Raw genomic sequence first — 7,241 nt, 5'->3', positions numbered from 1 at the left:
ACAAACATATACTTCATTACTTGTCTCTCATACTGCATTAACCCTTCCTGCTATATAAAATTTAACTTCAAATAGTTCAAACTGATCAGAGCAGAAGGTGCATACACATTACATCTAACATTTTCTACACTTATTCTACTTCATCATCGTCGCATGCTAGAGAGCCTTCAAATTTTCTAAATCACATTTTTCCCAATACAAATCACCAATCCACTATTTATTATTTACTCTGCCATACTTAAAATAACAACCGCTCTGCTATATCAACTTCCATCAGTCCTACAAACCCCTGACTTATATTATTTATTCATTCAGATTTTTTACCCCAACTTTTGGTCACTGGTACTAACACACCTCCTGCTTCTAACAATACAGACTCCATTTCCCACAATCCAACAGACTCTCACATGACCATCTCCTGCTCCTAGTCAGCCAATCCCTCATGCTCATCATCACTAGCGCTTTGATCCACTTTGGCCATCTGAAATCACATTGAACTCTACTTAAACAGTTCCATTTAGTTAACTCACTGCAAAGTACTACCAACCTATACTATCTCTATTGTATTATTGTTACATCTCCCTACAAATGTCATTAACCCCACATCACTATGGTACCTGCATCCCTACTCTCACTAAAACACAAGCACTTGTAGCTCTTTCTAATTTACTCTTGTAACCAAAACTTTTTCTACACGAATTATTGTTATTCTAATACCTTACTGTAAAATACATCCAAAACCTCTATAAGATGTTACCGAACCCCTCACTTTTTATTATGGAACCCAGATCTTCAGGTGGATGTCTATTAAAACACACTACTGTCCCACACGGTCTTGAGATTTCACTGCATAACGTCTCCATCCAGTCTCACATCAGCTTTCCCTTCCTCTTGTCTGATGATGTCATTACTTTGGCATTCTGTACCTCAGCACCCCATATGCCTCTTGAACACTGCTTTACTCAAACATCAGAATGCAACAACAGCCATGACACACATCTGCAAGATCTGGTATTCATAATTTTTACATCATCTTTGGTACTGCATAAGTGTCCACCATCCTCAGCCCGTACACAGTAGATTAAATATCAGACTTCTCTTTACTCATGCAGGGCCTGCAGTTTATGGCCTCAACCCCCCGCTGGGTTGCTGTGTGTCTGTGAAACCTATGACCTGGGTCTCCAGTCACCCCCCTTCATGTACTTCTCTCCTAACAAGTTATTTTCTTCTCACTATTCCCTCAATCTTTAAATTGCACTCATCTATGATCATGCATAGTATTGCCACAAGGTTTACTGCACCACATTGAACCAATCTAACTTCTTCAATAAACTATATAATATAAACTGAGTGAGTTGACCTGATCAATTAGCTAGAAAAGATTCATCGGATACAACACAAGCATCAAATATTACCAATTGCCAATTAACAATTTCCAAAAAATATTACCAATTAAATTGAATCTTACCGGAGTCCGTGTAAGCAATTATATTTAATCTCCTGAGACCCGAGCTTTGATTTTTTCAATGCATTTTCCCTATTCCTTTTGTTTTTAACCTTAGTTTGGGCGACACGGTGGCTCAGTGGGTAGTACCGTCGCACTCTGTCACAGCAAGAAGGTCCCCCCTCCGCGGAGCCCGCATGTTGTTGTGTGGATTTTCCCCGGGTGCTCCGGTTTCCTCCCACAGTCCAAAGACATGCCAGCGAGGCGAACCAGAGACACTGAACTGTCCATGTCTGTGCCCGATATAACCTGAATCCCGTGCAATGAGCAACCACCGCTCCTGTCATAAATGTAACCAAAGTGCAAAACATAACGTCAAAATCTTAATAAAGAAGCAAACAAACTTTATTAGTGTTCTAGTACTTTTGCTACCACTAGCTGGCAGACAAAAATGTCCACTAATGGGGACAATCGATCGAAGTTTAGCAGGTCAAGGAATAAGGCATAACAAAACCAAAATTTAATGTCCTCATATGTGAGGTAAGACTGAAGATTACCTTCACCAGGCGTCCCTGAATCTGCATGCATATACATACCTGAATCTGCATGCATATCCGTAGGTCTGCCAGTCCAGCTGCCCCAGCACAATGTATCACAGGATTTAATACACAAAGCGGCATATTAAACATAAATTCTTATTCCTGCCATAATACTCCTGCCATATTTAAACATAAACTCTCATTCCTACCATTATACTCCCCCCTTTTTTCAAATTTTACAATCAAATCTTGAAAATAAAACATTACTAAATGTGTTTATCCTGTTGGAAAGCACAGAATTTTAAAGTTAGTTCAATCAAAGTCTGGTGTTAGCTGGACCTGTTAAACAAATAATGTCGTTATTGAGCAGTGGAAGGTGTGTAACAGCTTTGTCAGCAGTGTCACCTCTGGCATTGTCCTGTAAAATTGGAACAAAACTTTACTTAAATAGTTCCACTTAAATTGAATAAGAGGGACAATGACACAAAGTATCATTTGCTAAAATTTTAATTAAGGAGATTTTCCTTAATTATGTGTGAAAATGTCCTATGTCACACATGGATGAATTCCACTCTAAGTACCCCCTTTCCTGGTTTAAGAACCTTAAAGTTCAAGAACGCTATCTACCTTAAAACACACTTAATAAGGTACCATAAATACTTCATCTTAACTCAGTTATCTTAAGATTATAAAAATAAAGTTGATTATAAAATTAACTGCAGCACTTACCCAATCCAGGCGTACAAAGACAAAGATAGCCGATGGACAAGAGATACGGCAAGCCGCGCACATAGAGCCAAAAATGGCGGATAGCCAGAAAACCACGCTCAGCTCTCCCAGAGCCAAAATGGTGGACAGACAGAAAACCACGCTGCGCTCTCTGGTCCAAAATGGCCGCCGAACAAAAGAAACCACGCTGCGCAACCCAGAGCCAAAATGGCGGACAGACAGAAAGCCACGCTGCGTTCTCAAGAAACAAAATGGCGGATAGACGGGAGACCACGTTGCATTCCCAAGACAAAATGGCGTACAGACAGAGCCAAAATGGCGGACAGACAGAAAACACGCGTGTGCAAGATGGCGGACAAACAAAAGGTTACATATAAATACGCACAGAAACACTGACAAACAAACTCCCGATGTACTGTTTTCGAACCAAATTTAGAATTTAAAGTAGTCTAATTAACCGAACTCCGTTCCCAAAACAGTCAAGTCCGAATTTTAGGACAATCTTTTTCATAGAATCCCGTCCTTTGAACAGCCAGACTCCTAAGATTTCCACGTTCAAATCATAGAACCCCGTCCTTTGAACTGCCAGGTAATAGATTTCCAACGTTCGCTCATTCATAGAATCCCGTTTTTTAAACTGCCAGACCCTAGGTTTTACAACGCTCGAATTATAGAATCCCGTTTTTTTAAACTGCCAGACCCTATTATTTCCAACGCTCGAATCATAGAATCCCGTTTTTCAAACTGCCAGACTTCTAGATCCAGCGCTCGAAAATTTGAGATCTATAGAATTAACCCAGTCCCAGACTCGTTAAAACTTAGATCTTTCGAATCACGCGCCCCTGCTTTTGAAACAGACAGACACGTTTCGCTCCAATGGTGTTCCGGGTGAAGCCTCTGCCGAACAGCCCTTTACCGTTTATTTTGCTCGGTCTGATTCAAACTCAGCAATCAGGAAACATAAATTTTTTAGCTCCAACATATATTCACAGTTTTAAACTATCTAATGATACTTTAGTAATTTAATCAGACACTTACGGATTCTGAGATTCACTTTCACACTCAGTACACTAAATAATAAATGCATCTAATATATATACAGAGAACGTCTGTTTACCTTAAGTAGGCGCGCCCTTGTACTGAGTACAAAAGATTTTTTCAGAATTCCTGGTCTTACCTCAGTCAGCTGAATCGATTCGATGCTATCCTCAGACCTCCTGAACCATCCTCTGGCTACCATTTGTTAGGATGAATCTTTTGGTTCAAAAAGGTCCTGAAGAAAGCAGTCGGGAAGTCCAGAAAGTACTCTTTAAAACACTTTATTAAGTGTAAAAATGATCTGTGAATATATATCAGAGCTAAGCCGACCGGCGCTCCTTACTCCTGCAGTCTAGAAAAACCACGTAAGAAAGAGGCAGACCTGAGCCCGCCATCCTTTTTTAAACTAGTCTAGGCTCCTCCTCCTTTACTGCTGGTGGAGCCAATGAAGTGTGCTAAAAAGCCCCGGGCTCCGCCTCCCCCCTTCGGTATGAGTCGGGGGGGGGGATCCGGGTCACGGCGTCATTTTGAACACTAGACCATGTGGCCTGGATGTAATTTATGTTTAATAATGATGTTATGTTAAAAACCTAACATTAGGAACCAAACCCACAACCTTCAGTTTCCTCCAGTTGTTGAGATTCTTCTTCTCATATTGATGAATTTCAGGTGAAGTCACTTTAATCCCTGCAGAACATGTTGCTTCTGTGGAACTGCTCTTCTCAGAGGACCAACAGTGTGGAGGTTTCCAGATGAAGCCTGTGAAGAAAGAAGAACCTGAAGATAAAGATGAACTCAGTAAGACTTGAGCAAAATCATTTCTCTTAATTTGGTCGTGTCTGAATTTCTTGTAATATTTTTGTATATTTAGTGCATAAGTGAGCAGGTGAGTGAAATGAGGAGACAGAAGATAAAGAAGATTAAACGGTATATTAAAAGGTATTTCTTATACTTGATGTTGAAATAGCATAGACTTATTTTCAAACTCTTTTATTGGAGATTATGAACAAGCATGCTCCCATGAGGAGTTTCAGAGTGAAGGGACGAGACAATCCTTGGTTTTCAGAAGAATTGTCAGAACTTATTCATGAAAGAAATTTGGCTTGGATGAAAGCAAGAAAATCTCATTTGGCAGTAGATTGGTTGGCTTTTCGATTGTTGAGAAACAGATGTACAATATCTGTTTGCAAAGCCAATTTAAAATGTTATCTTGATGAAACAACAAGAAATCTGAATAATCCTATTAAATTCTGGAAAACAGTAAAGTCATTGTCTTTCATCCCATTATCCTTCTCTGTTATTAAGCAATTACTTGTAAACAATCAACAAGTTACTGATAGAAAGGAAATGGTGAATTGTTTTAATGAGCATTTTATTCCATCTGGGTTCAATTTTAACTGTGTGTCAAATAAGAACATATCAGATAAAACATGTACAGAAGTAAAGGACGGGCCTAAATTTCATTTTAGACCAGTTATGAAAAATGAGGTTTTGTCAACCCTTAAAAAGCTAAACGCTAGGAAGTCTGCAGGGCCTGATGAGATTGAGCCAATATTCTTGAAAATTGCAGCTAATATTATTGTTGAGCCACTTACTTATATTTTAAATTCATCATTGGAGCAGAATATTGTACCTGACGCTTGGAAATCTGCTATAGTCCTAGTACTTTTTGATGGGGCTTTTTCTGAAAAGCTGGTTGTTAGAAATGGGGTGCCACAGGGCTCTATTTTTGGACCGCTGTTGTTTACCATTTATATCAACAGCCTTGGCGATAATGTGTGCAATGCTAATATTCATTTTTATGCAGATTACACTATTATCTATAGTTCAGCCTCATCACCTGCAGAGGCTCTTTCAAATCTACAGAAAGCATTTGTGACTGTTCAGCATAATCTTAATTCTCTAAGATTTACACACTGTCTGGTAAACCAATAGAATTAATTTAATCTTATAAATATTTAGGTTTTATGTTGGATGATAGTCTGTCTTTTAAGTTGCATGTTGAACATATGATAAAAAAAGTTAAAGCTAAAATTGGGCTTTTATTTTAGAAACAGTTCTTGTTTTACTCTACAGGCTAGAAAGAAATGAGTTGAAGCTACTTTTTTACCAATTCTAGACTATGGAGATATTTTATACAGACATACCTCAAAGACAATATTGAACTCCCTAGATTCGGTTTATCATTCTGCATTAAGGTTTATAACACGTGCCAGTTATTCAACTCATCACTGCACACTTTATGAAATGACTGGTTAGCTTCCACTTTCAGTACGACGGAGAGTACATTTTGTCATTTTTGTGTAGAAAGCAATTATTGGTCAGCTCCCACCATACTTGTCTAAATTTTTATCATCAAACAGGTATGACTTACGATCCAGTAGCTATATACAATGGGAAGTTCCAGTAGTTTGGTCGGAATCTGGAAAGACAGCATTTAGTTACAGTGCACCTTTTGTTTGGAATGATTTACAGAAATATTTTAAATTGAAGCAGTTTATTTCTTTGACTGAATTTAAAGAAAAAGTCAAAAAAAATTTATACATATGTTTGTTCTTGTTAAATGTATACATGTATATATACAGTATATCCTCCCTATGTTGTTGATGGAGTAATTTTTGTGTGATTTGCTGCTGTCTTGGCCAGGGCTCAATTGTAAAAGAGATTTTAATCTCAATGTGACTTCCCTGGTTAAATAAAGGTTAATAAAATAATTTAAAAAAATAAACAGATCATGCTGACTGTACCGTGTTTACACTAGTATATAATTACAGAGTAATGCCAGGTGAATACAAGTGGCTGAATGATTGGGTAATGAATGAGAAGAAATAAAGTCGAGTATATAAGCTGATATGTTCAATATATACGTGCCACTCAGCCTCGAGCCGACAAGGCAGAGCTGGATTCGATAGGATGTACTTGAAATTCGGCTCTGGTTGCAGCATGTGTTTTTATCGCTGCGCCACCTGAGCGGCTAGCATTTTTTAACAAGACGATGCAAAACCACCTGCTGCACACATTACAAAGGCGTGGCTGTGGAAGAAGAGGGTACGGGTCCTGGACTGGCCTGCCTGCAGTCCTGAACGGTCCCAACTTTTTTTGGAAAGTGTTGCAGGCCTGAAATGCAGGAATGAATGCTTATTAATAAATGAAATGAAGTTGAGCAGATAAAAGATGAAACATCTCAGCTCCATCCTGTCTGACATCAAATAAAAGTCAAAGTGTGTGTTTATATTATTATTTGCTTTTTCTATACTGTCCCAACTTTTTCTGATTTTGGGGTTGTATTGTTATTATTATTATTATTAAATCTGCTGAAACCCTGTGTGAACAAAGGTTTATAGGTCGTGTTTTTGACAGATAGTATAGAAGTACGTGTCTGTTAGTTCTAACTTAAGTGCTTAATAAAGATGTTGGTCGTTACTACCAACAATAACAAACTTATTTTTCTTCTTTCACAAAACAAAGAAATTTCAGGTGAAGGAACCTCG

This window comes from Trichomycterus rosablanca, chromosome 14, assembly GCF_030014385.1.
Source record: "Trichomycterus rosablanca isolate fTriRos1 chromosome 14, fTriRos1.hap1, whole genome shotgun sequence".
NCBI classification, from domain to species: Eukaryota; Metazoa; Chordata; class Actinopteri; order Siluriformes; family Trichomycteridae; genus Trichomycterus; species Trichomycterus rosablanca.
This window is presented reverse-complemented; position numbering follows the sequence as displayed.